The 12323-nt window shown below is 36.5% G+C and overlaps 2 non-coding genes across 2 annotated transcripts; one reads left to right on the top strand and one right to left on the bottom strand.

Annotated features, from left to right (window-relative positions):
* Positions 1-2949: 2949 nt before the first annotated feature.
* LOC112774945 (small nucleolar RNA R71) lies at positions 2950-3057 on the top strand. The gene has a single exon (XR_003189398.1). It is a non-coding gene; the product is annotated as a small nucleolar RNA R71 (small nucleolar RNA).
* A 5835-nt stretch (positions 3058-8892) lies between these two features.
* On the bottom strand, positions 8893-9000 carry LOC112774786 (small nucleolar RNA R71). Its single transcript, XR_003189247.1, has one exon. It is a non-coding gene; the product is annotated as a small nucleolar RNA R71 (small nucleolar RNA).
* Positions 9001-12323: the final 3323 nt, after the last annotated feature.

Genomic DNA, 12323 nt, shown 5'->3' with positions numbered 1-12323 from the left:
TCCTTAGCATCAACTGTAGCATCCTGGACGGAGTTTTCCTCAATTCTGGATTCCCATGGAAGTTCAGCATCTCCTAGGTCTTCAATCAACTCTTCTTCTTGAACAAAGACAGCTTCTTCCAATTGTTCTAGTACAAATTCATTCTCTGTCTTGTCCACTGGTGCTTCTGGTATCTCCTTCATGCTATGCTCTTCATTGGGCTGTCCACATGGAGCTGTGGCTGATCCTTGTGTATTTGAGCACCTAGATGCCCATTGAATTATCACTTGCTCCAGTTGTTGAATGGTTGTTTGAAATTTTCTTACTGTTTCCTTTAGGCGATCCTCTGCTTCTCGGGTTGCTGGACTTGGACATGCTACAAAGGAAAGTGGTGGTGATTGGGAGTGATTGGATTGGTATTGGGGTAATGAAGGATCATATGGTGGCGAATGGTGAAGAGAGGCTTGTGAGTGTGGTGGTTCGAGGTTATGTTGAAAGGATGGTTTATATGCACGGGGTGGGGCTTGTTGGTAGTTACAAGGTTGTCCACCATGTCTTTCAGCTGGGTATGCACTGTAGAATGGTCTTTGTCCAGGATATCTCGGAGGGTGTTGCTGCCAAAAGGGTTGATTAGATCCTCTTGGTTCCATCCATCCTTGATTGGTCTGACCTTGGTACACATTCCTGCTGTAACTTCTATTTCCTTTAACAATATTAGAACCAAACTCAAAGCGAGAGGGGTGAGAGTTCATAGTAGCAAATAAAGATAAAAAGGAAAAACAAAAATAAATAAACAAGCAAAAGAAAAATATTTACAATAACCAATAATAAGGCACACGTTAACAGTTCCCCGGCAACGGCGCCATTTTGATGAGAGAACTTTTGCGTGGTCTAGAAATTCGCGGATGAATCCTCGTTGCAAGTATAGTTTCTAAACCTTCAAAAGTCCTTTCATACAAACGTTTTGGGTGTCACAAGTAACAAACCCCTTTAGAAATTGTTAACCGAGTATTCAAACCTCGGGTCGTCTTCTCAAGGAACTGCGAGGAAGTATGTTCTTATTATCGGCTATAAAGGTTGTAAGCGGGGTTTAAAAGATGAGAAGCAAGTAATTTGAATGACAAGTAAAATAAATGGCAATTAAAATAAATAAATACTGTAAAGCAGACTTTTGGCGAGGTAAGAGAAGTTGGAGGTCCAACGTAGTTATCTCTCTCAACTATGATGAAAGTTGAATCTAAACTCTACTTGGTCAACCTTTACTAGGGCAAAGGAAAGTCAAGGGACTAATTAAATTGACCTTTGAATCCTATTTATTTCCTAAGAAAAGGTTGGGATTACTTAAGTTCAGCTCAATTAGCAAGATAACGATTAACAATTATGTTGAGTTTAATAACTGTTGAGTTACTGAATTCTTAACCAGGACCAAAAGGAGAAAAAGTAAAATTGCTGGAATAATAAAAATGTCCTTAGATGAGAAGCAATGGTAACTTATATCAAAGAGAAGAATCATAAACTGAAAATACCTCAATTATCATTAATTCAAATAACAGTCTGCAACATGGAAGAATTCATAGATCCAATGATTAAGGTAAATAGCCAACTCAGATACTGGAATAAATAAATAAAGTGAAAGGGAAGTTTAAAACAAAGAAATATAAAACCTGGATTGAGAGTCACTCTTAAAACAAGAAGAAATCCTAAATCCTAAGAGAGAGAGAGAGAAGATCTCCCTCTCAACTAAATCTAAATCATTGAAAAAAATAAAATATGCGAGCTCTCTTTGAATGGGTGCATTCCCACACTTTATAACCTCTGGTCTATGCTATCTGTACTTGGATCTGGGCCAAAAAGGGCTTCAGAATTCGCTGGGGGCATATTCTGTAAATTCTGATACGTGGCCTCTGTCACGCGTCCGCGTGGGTCACGCGGTCGCGTCATTCGGAGCTTTTCCTTGCCACGCGGTCACGTCAGTCATGTGACCGCGTCATGTGCGTTCTGCTTAAGGCGCGCGGTCGCGTCAGTCATGCGGCCGCGTCGCTGCTGATTCGTGCTTGGCACGCGATCGCGTCGTCCATGCGATCGCGTGAATACCAGTTTCCTTCAAAGCTCCGTTTTGCTTTCTCCTTCCATTTTTGTATGTTTCCTTTTCCATCCTTTAAGTCATTCTGCCTTAGAAAATCTGAAACTACTCAACACACTAATCACGGCATCGAATGGAAATAAAGGTAATTAAAATAATTAATTTTTAGAGCTTAGGAAACATGTTTTTCACAATATGACATAATAAGGAAGGGAAAGTAAAACCATGCAATTAATGTGAATAAGTAGGTGAAGGATTGTATAAATCACTCAAATTAAGCACAAAAGAACTCATGAAATATGGGTTTATCAGTCCTTCTTCTACCTCTGGATCTGATTTTTGCTCAAGTCCCTCAATTTCAGCCAGAAAATATCTGAAATCACAGAAAAACACATAAACTCGTAGTAAAGTCCAGAAATTTGAATTTAACATAAAAACTAATGAAAACATCCCTAAAAGTAACTAGATCCTACTAAAAACATACTAAAAACAATGCCAAAAAGCGTATAAATTATCCGCTCATCAGTGTTTCCATATGGTTCACCCATGTAATTCACAGATGCCTCTTGAGTACTGTTGGATGCAGCTTGCATTCCATTCAGACTCTGAGAAATCATATTGACTTGCTGAGTCAATATTTTATTCTGAGCCAATATGGCATTCAGAGTATCAATTTCAAGAACTCCCTTCTTCTGAGGCATCCCATTACTCACAGGATTTCTCTCAGAAGTGTACATGAACTGGTTATTAGCAACCATGTCAATGAGTTCTTGAGCTTCTGCAGGTGTTTTCTTTAGGCGAATGGATCCACCTACAGAAGTATCCAATGACATCTTAGCTAATTCAGACAGACCATCATAGAATATATCCAGGATGGTCCATTCTGAAAGCATGTCAGAAGGACACTTTTTGGTCAGTTGCTTGTATCTCTCCCAAGCTTCATAGAGGGATTCACCTTCTTTCTGTCTGAAGGTTTGAACATCCATTCTAAGCTTGCTCAGCTTTTGAGGAGGAAAGAACTTGGCTAAGAAAGCCGTGACCAGCTTATCCCAAGAGTTCAGGCTATCTTTGGGTTGAGAGTCCAACCACACTCTAGCTCTGTCTCTTACAGCAAAAGGGAAAAGCATGAGCCTGTAGACTTCAGGATCTACTCCATTAGTCTTAACAGTATCACAGATCTGCAAGAATTCAGTTAAGAACTGAAAGGGATCTTCAGATGGAAGTCCATGAATCTTGCAGTTTTGTTGCATCAGAGAAACTAATTGAGGTTTAAGCTCAAAATTGTTTGCTCCAATGGTAGGGATGGAGATGCTTCTTCCATGTAAATTGGAATTAGGTGCAGTAAAGTCACCAAGCATCCTCCTTGCATTATTATTATTTTTGGCTGCCATCTCCTCTTCCTGTTAGAAAATTTCTGTAAGGTTATCTCTAGATTGTTGTATTTTAGCTTCTCTTAGTTTCCTTTTCAGAGTCCTTTCAGGTTTAGGGTCTGCTTCAACAAGAATGTTCTTGTCCTTGCTCCTGCTCATATGAAAAAGAGGGAACAGAAAAATAATAATAATAGAGATCCTTTTTGCCCAAGTATAGAGGTTCCCTTATGTGAGTAGAAGAAAAGAAGAAGAGAAAATCTGAACTCAGAGAGAGAGGGTTCAAATTTTTGGTGAGTGAGGGAGACATGTTAGTAGATGAATAAATAAATAGAAGGAGATGAGAGAAAAAAGAGGATTTTCGAAAATAATTTTTGAAAAAGAGTTAGTGATTTTCGAATATAGTTTTTGAAAAAAGTTAGTAATTTTCGAAAATTAAAATAAAAAATTAAAATAATTAGTTAATTAAGAAGAAATTTTGAAAAAGAGGGAAGATATTTTCGAAAATTAGAAAGAGAGAGTTAGTTAGGTAGTTTTGAACAAGATAAGAAACAAACAAAAAGTCAATGAGTTAGTTAAAACAAATTTTGAAAATCAAATTTTAAAAGATAAGAAGATAAGAAGTTAGAAAAGATATTTTAGAATCAAATTTTTGGAAAATATATGATATGAAAAGATATGATTTTGAAAAAGATAAGATAAGAAGATATTTTTGAAAAGTTATGATTGAAATTAGTTTTGAAAAAGATTTGATTTTTAAAATCACAATTAATGACTTGATTCACAAGAAATCACAAGATATGATTCTAGAACTTAATGTTTGAATCTTTCTTAACAAGTAAGTAACAAACTTGAAATTTTTGAATCAAAACATTAATTGTTGATGATATTTTCGAAAATATGATATAAAATTAAGAAAAAGATTTTTGAAAAATATTTTTAAAATTTTCGAAAATAAATAAGAAAAATGAAAAAGATTTGATTTTTGGAAAAGATTTTGAAAAAGATAAGATTTTTAAATTGAAAATTTGATTTGACTCATAAGAAACAATTGAATTTTAAAAATTTTTGAAAAAGTCAATCTAAATTTTCGAAATTTATGAGAGAAAAAAGGAAAGATATTTTTTTTTTATTTTTGAATTGTTAATGATGAAAGAGAAAAACACTAAAAATGCTCAATGCATGGAAATTATGGATCAAAACAATGAATGCATGCAAGAATGCTCTGAATGTCAAGATGAACACCAAGAACACTTTGAAGATCATGATGAACATCAAGAACATATTTTTGAAAAATTTTCAATGCAAAGAAAACATGCAAGACACCAAACTTAGGAATCTTTCATGTTCAGACACTATGAATACAAAAATGCACATGAAAAATAAGAAAAGACACAAAACAAGAAAACATCAAGATCAAACAAGAAGACTGGTGATGAGCGGATAATTTATACGCTTTTTGGCATTGTTTTTAGTAGAATCTAGTTACTTTTAGGGATGTTTTCATTAGTTTTTATGTTAAAATTCACATTTCTGGACTTTACTATGAATTTTTGTGTTTTTCTATGATTTCAGGTATTTTCTGGCTGAAATTGAGGAACTTGAGCAAAAATTAGATTCAGAGGTTAAAGAAGGACTGCTGATGCTGCTGGATTCTGACCTCCCTGCACTCAAAATGATTTTCTGGAGCTACAGAACTCGAAATGGTGCGCTTCCAATTGCATTGGAAAGTAGACATCCAGGGCTTTCCAGAAATATATAATAGTTTATACTTTGCCCAAGTTTAGACGATGCAAACTGGCGTTCAACGCCAGCTCTCTCCCCAATTCTGGCGTCCAGTGCCAGAAACAAGTTGCAAAGTGGAGTTCAACGCCCAAACTGGCACAAAAGCTGGCGTTCAACTCCAAGAATGATCTCTCCACGTGTAGACTTCAAGCTCAGCCCAAGCACACACCAAGTGGGCCCCGGAAGTGGATTTATGCATCAATTACTCACTTCTGTAAACCCTAGTAACTAGTTTATTATAAATAGGACTTTTTACTACTGTATTAGACATCTTTTGAACATCTTTGGATCATCTTTGGACGCCAGGTTCTTAGATCATGGGGGCTGGCTATTCGGCCATGCCTGGACCTTTCACTTATGTATTTTCAACGGTAGAGTTTCTACACTCCATAGATTAAGGTGTGGAGCTCTGCTGTTCCTCAAAGATTAATGCAAAGTACTACTGTTTTCTATTCAATTCAACTTATTCCGCTTCTAAGATATTCATTCGCACTTCAACCTGAATGTGATGAACGTGACAATCATCATCATTCCCCATGAAGGCGTGCCTGAAAACCACTTCCGTTCTACCTTCGATTGAATGATTATCTCTTAGATCTCTTAATCAGAATCTTCATGGTGTAAGCTAGATTGATGGCGGCATTCATGAGAATTCGGAAGGTCTAAACCTTGTCTGTGGTATTCTGAGTAGGATTCTGGGATTAAATGGCTGTGACGAGCTTTAAACTCGCGAGTGTTGGGCGTAGTGACAGACGCAAAAGGAGGGTGAATCCTATTCCAGCATGATCGAGAACCTCAGATGATTAGCCGTGCTGTGACAGAGCATTTGGACCATTTTCATAAGAGGAGGGGATGTAACCATTGACAACGGTGATGCCCTTACATAACGCCAGCCATGGAAAGGAGTAAGACTGATTGGATGGAGACAGCGGGAAAGCAGAGATTCAGAGGAACGAAAGCATCTCTACACGCTTATCTGAAATTCTCACCAATGAATTACATAAGTATTTCTATCCTTCTTTTATTATTTAATTTTCGAAAACTCCATAATCAATTATTATCCGCGTGACTGAGATTTACAAGGTGACCATAGATTGCTTCATACCAACAATCTCCGTGGGATCGACCCTTACTCACGTAAGGTTTATTACTTGGACGACCCAGTGCACTTGCTGGTTAGTTGTATCGAAGTTATGACAAATTATGAATTGAGATTAGAGCACCAAGCTCTTGGAGCCATTATCAGAGATCACAATTTCGTGCACCAAGTTTTTGGCGCCGTTGCCGGGGATTGTTTGAGTTTGGACAACTGACGGTTCATCTTGTTGCTCAGATTAGGTAATTTTCTTTTTGTTTTCTTTTCAAAAAATTTTCAAAACTCTTTCAAAAATTTCTCCCTTGTTTTTGAAAAAAAAAATTTTTAAATAAAAATGTTTTCAAAAATATATTTTTCTTCAGAATTTTTAAAAATGAATTCTAGTGTTTCATGAAGCATGCTAAAGCCTGGCTGGCTGTAAAGCCATGTCTAAATTCTTTTGGACTGAGGTTTTGGCTTAAAACACTCATATTTTTACTAAAGCTTAGCTGGCTATTAAGCCATGCCTGACCCTTTGATTGGAGCTTTAGACTAAAGAGCATAAGATTCCTAGAATTCATATTAAAAATTTTGGAATCCTTATTTTTCTTTTTCAAAATGATTTTCGAAGAAAAAATTAAAAGAAAATACAAAAAAAATCATAAAATCATAAAAAAATCAAAAAAATATTTTGTATTTCTTGTTTGAGTCTTGAGTCAGATTTAAAGTTTGGTGTCAATTGCATGTTCATCTTGTATTTTTCGAAAAATTCATGCATTCATAGTGTTCTTCATGATCTTCAACTTGTTCTTGGTAAGTCTTCTTGTTTGATCTTGATGTTTTCTTGTTTTGCATCTTTTCTTGTTTTTCATGTGCATTTTTGCATTCATAGTGTCTAAACATGAAAGATTTCTAAGTTTGGTGTCTTGCATGTTTTCTTTGCATATAAAATTTTCAAAAATAAGTTCTTGATGTTCATCATGATCTTCAAAGTGTTCTTGGTGTTCATCTTGACATTCATAGCATTCTTGCATACATTCTTTGCTTTGATCCATAACTTTCATGCATTGCATCATTTTGCATGTTTTTCTCTCTCATCATTAAAATTTCAAAAATCAAAAAAATATCTTCCCCTTTTTTTCTCTTAAAAATTCGAAAATTAGATTTGACTTTTTCAAAAATTTTTAAAATATAGTTGTTTTTATGAGTCAAATCAAATTTTCAATTTAAAAATCTTATCTTTTTCAAAACCTTTTTCAAAAATCAAATCTTTTTCATTTTTCTTAGTTATTTTCGAAAATTATAAAAATATTTTTCAAAAATCTTTTCCTTAATTTTATCTCATAATTTTCGAAAATAACATCAACAATTAATGTTTTGATTAAAAAATTTCAAGTTTGTTACTTGTTAAGAAAGATTCAAACTTTAAGTTCTAGAATCATATCTTGTGATTTCTTGTGAATCAAGTCATTAATTGTGATTTTTTTTAAAATCAAATTTTTTTCAAAACTAATTTCAATCATATCTTTTCAAAAATATCTTCTTATCTTATCTTTTTCAAAAATTTGATTTTAAAATATCTTCTCTAACTTCTTATCTTCTTATCTTTTCAAAAATTGATTTTCAAATTTGTTTCAACTAACTAACTAACTTTTTGTTTGTTTCTTATCTTTTTCAAAACTACCTAACTAACTCTCTCTCTCTAATTTTCGAAAATATCTTCCCTCTTTTTCAAAAATTCTTTTTGATTAACTAATTATTTTGATTTTTTATTTTAATTTTCGAAAAACTACTAACCTTTTTCAAAAACTATTTTCGAAAATCACTAACTCTTTTTCAAAAATTATTTTCGAAATTCTCCCTCTATCATCTTATTCTATTTATTTATTCATCTACTAACATCTCCTCATCTCACTTCTCTGCTCTCCTCACCCTTCTGTTTCTTTCCTTACATTACATTCTTTGTCCCCTTCTTTTCTTCTACTCACACAAGGACCTCTATACTGTGGTATAAAGGATCCCTATTATTATTATTATTATTACTTTTTCTGTGCCCTCTTCTTTGTCATATGAGTAGGAGTAAGGACAAGAATATTCTTGTTGAAGCAGATCCAGAACCTGAAAAGACTCTGAAGAGGAAACTAAGAGAAGCTAAATTACAACAATCCAGAGATAACCTTTCAGAAATTTTCGAACAGGAAGAGGAGATGGCAGCCGAAAATAATAATAATGCAAGAAGGATGCTTGGGGACTTTATTGCACCAAATTCCAATTTACATGGAAGAAGCATCTCCATTCCTGCCATTGGAGCAAACAATTTTGAGCTGAAACCTCAATTAGTTTCTCTGATGCAGCAGAACTACAAGTTTCATGGACTTCCATCTGAAGATCCTTTTCAGTTCTTAACTGAATTCTTGCAGATATGTGATACTGTTAAGACTAATGGAGTAGATCCTAAAGTCTACAGGCTCATGCTTTTCCCGTTTGCTGTGAGAGACAGAGCTAGAATATGGTTGGACTCTCAACCTAAGGATAGCCTGAACTCTTGGGATAAGCTGGTCAAGGCTTTCTTAGCCAAGTTCTTTCCTCCTCAAAAGCTGAGTAAGCTTAGAGTGGATGTTCAGACCTTCAGACAGAAAGAAGGTGAATCCCTCTATGAAGCTTGGGAGAGATACAAAGGACTGACCAAAAAGTGTCCTTCTGACATGCTTTCAGAATGGACCATCCTGGATATATTCTATGATGGTCTATCTGAATTAGCTAAAATGTCATTGGATACCTCTGCAGGTGGATCCATTCACCTAAAGAAAATGCCTGCAGAAGCTCAAGAACTCATTGACATGGTTGCTAATAACCAGTTCATGTACACTTCTGAAAGGAATCCTGTGAATAATGGGACGCCTATGAAGAAGGGAGTTCTTGAAATTGATACTCTGAATGCTATATTGGCTCAGAATAAAATATTGACTCAGCAAGTCAATATGATTTCTCAGAGTCTGAATGGAATGCAAGCTGCATCCAACAGTACTCAAGAGGCATCTTCTGAAGAAGAAGCTTATGATCCTGAAAACCCTGCAATAGCAGAGGTAAATTATATGGGTGAACCTTATGGAAACACCTATTACCCATCATGGAGAAATCATCCAAATTTCTCATGGAATGATCAAAAGCCTCAACAAGGCTTTAATAATGGTGGAAGAAATAGGTTTAACAATAGTAAACCTTTTCCATCATCCACTCACCAACAGACAGAGAATTCTGAGCAGAATCCATCTAGCTTAGCAAATTTAGTCTCTGATCTATCTAAGGCCACTGTGAGTTTCATGAATGAAACAAGGTCATCCATTAGAAATTTGGAGGCACAAGTGGGCCAGGTGAGTAAAAGGATCACTGAAATCCCTCCTAGCACTCTCCCAAGCAATACAGAAGAAAATCCAAAAGGAGAGTGCAAGGCCATTGAATTAATCACCATGGTCGAACCTGTGAAGGAAGGAGAGGACGTGAATCCCAAGGAGGAAGACCTCCTGGGACGCCCAGTGATCAATAAGGAGCTTCCCTCTGAGGAACCAAAAGAATCTGAGGCTCAACTAGAGACCATAGAGATTCCATTGAACCTCCTTATGCTATTCATGAGCTCTGATGAGTATTCCTCTTCTGAAGAGAATGAGGATGTTACTGAAGAGCAAGCTGCCAAGTTCCTTGGTGCAATCATGAAGCTGAATGCCAAATTATTTGGTATTAAGACTTGGGAAGATGAACCTCCCTTGTTCACCAATGAACTAAGTGATCTGGATCAACTGACATTGCCTCAGAAGAAACAGGATCCTGGAAAGTTCTTAATACCTTGTACCATAGGCACCATGATCTTTAAGGCTCTGTGTGACCTTGGTTCAGGAATAAACCTCATGCCCCTCTCTGTAATAGAGAAACTGGGAATCTTTGGGGTGCAAGCCACTAAAATCTCATTGGAGATGGCAGACAATTCAAGAAAACAGGCTTATGGACAAGTAGAGGACGTGTTAGTAAAGGTTGAAGGCCTTTACATCCCTACTGATTTCATAGTCCTAGATACTGGGAAGTATGAGGATGAATTCATCATCCTTGGAAGACCCTTCCTAGCCACAACAAGAGCTGTGATTGATGTGGACAGAGGAGAATTGATCCTTCAAATAAATGAGGACAACCTTGTGTTTACAACTCAAGGATCTCTCTCTGCATCCATGGAGAGGAAGCATAAAAAGCTTCTCTCAAAACAGAGTCAACTAGAGCCCCCGTAGTCAAACTCTAAGTTTGGTGTTGGGAGGCCACAACCAAACTCTAAGTTTGGTGTTGAACTCCCATATCCAAACTCTAAGTTTGGTGTTGGGGAGTCTTAACAATGCTCTGAACTTCTGTGAGGCTCCATGAGAGCCCACTGTCAAGCTATTGACATTAAAAAAAAAGCGCTTGTTGGGAGGCAACCCAATTTTTATTAATCTAATTTTATTTTTATTTGATTTTCATGTTTTCTTAGGTTCATGATCATGTGGAATCACAAAATAAAAATAAAAATTGAAAACGGAATCAAAAACAGCAGAAGAAAAATCACACCCTGGAGGAAGACCTTACTGGCATTTAAACGCCAGTAAGAAGCATGTTTTGGGCGTTCAACGCCAGAACAGAGCATGGTTCTGGCGCTGAACGCCAGAAAGGGACAGCATCTGGGCGTTTGAACGCCAGAAATGCACCCTGGAGTAGAGCTGGCACTGAACGCCCAGAACAAGCATGGTTCTGGCGTTCAACGCCAGAAATGGGCAACAAATGGGCGTTCAACGCCCAGAACAAGCACCAATCTGGCGCTGAACGCCCAGAGTTGTATGCAAGGGCATTTTGCATGCCTAATTTGGTGTAAGGTTGTAAATCCTTGAACACCTCAGGATCTGTGGACCCCACAGGATCCCCACCCACCTCACCCTCTCCCTCTCCATTCATGGTCATCCCTTCTGTTTTCCATTCACCACTCACATCCATTCACACATCCCTCCATCTCCTCCATATCTTCTTCTTCTTCTATTCTTTCTTCTTTTGCTCGAGGGCGAGCAACATTCTATGTTTGGTGTGGTAAAAGCATAAGCTTTTTGTTTTTCCATTACCATTGATGGCACCTAAGACCGGAGAAACCTCTAGAAAAGGGGAAGGGAAGACAAAGGCTTCCACCTCCGAGTCATGGGAGATGGAAAGATTCATCTCAAGGGTCTATAGCTCAGTGGTAGAACATGTGGCTGCAAATCAAGAGATCTCTGAGATACCTCAGGGGATGCACTTCCCTCCTCATAAATATTGGGAGCAAATCAACACCTCCCTAGGAGAATTAAGTTCCAACATGGGACAATTAAGGATGGAACATCAAGAGCACTCCATCATCCTTCATGAAATAAGAGAAGATCAAAAAAGCAATGAGGAAGGAGCAACAAAGACAAGGAAGAGACATAGAAGAGCTCAAGGACATCATTGGTTCCTCAAGAAGGAAACGCCATCATCACTAAGGTGGACTCATTCCTTGTTCTTACATTCTCTGTTTTTCGTTTTCTATGTTAAGTGCTTATCTATGTTTGTGTCTTATTACATGATCATTAGTAATTAGTAACTATGTCTCAAAGTTATGAATGTCCTATGAATCCATCACCTCTCTTAAATGAAAAATGTTTTAATTCAAAAGAACAAGAAGTACATGAGTTTCGAATTTATCCTTGAACTTAGTTTAATTATGTTGATGTGGTGACAATGCTTCTTGTTTTCTGAATGAATGCTTGAACAGTGCATATGTCTTTTGAAGTTGTTGTTTAAGAATGTTAAATATGTTGGCTCTTGAAAGAATGATGATAAGGAGGCATGTTATTTGATAATCTGAAAAATCATAAAAATGACTCTTGAAGCAAGAAAAAGCAGCAAAGAACAAAGCTTGCAGAAAAAAAAATAGGCGAAAAAAATAGAAAGAAAAAGAAAAAGCAAGCAGAAAAAGCCAAAAGCTCTTAAAACCAAAAGGAAAGAGCAA

The sequence above is a fragment of the Arachis hypogaea genome, chromosome 18 (assembly GCF_003086295.3).
Source record: "Arachis hypogaea cultivar Tifrunner chromosome 18, arahy.Tifrunner.gnm2.J5K5, whole genome shotgun sequence".
Classification (NCBI taxonomy): Eukaryota; Viridiplantae; Streptophyta; class Magnoliopsida; order Fabales; family Fabaceae; genus Arachis; species Arachis hypogaea.
Note: the sequence above shows the minus strand (reverse complement) of the source record. Positions and strands in the feature narration are given on the sequence as shown.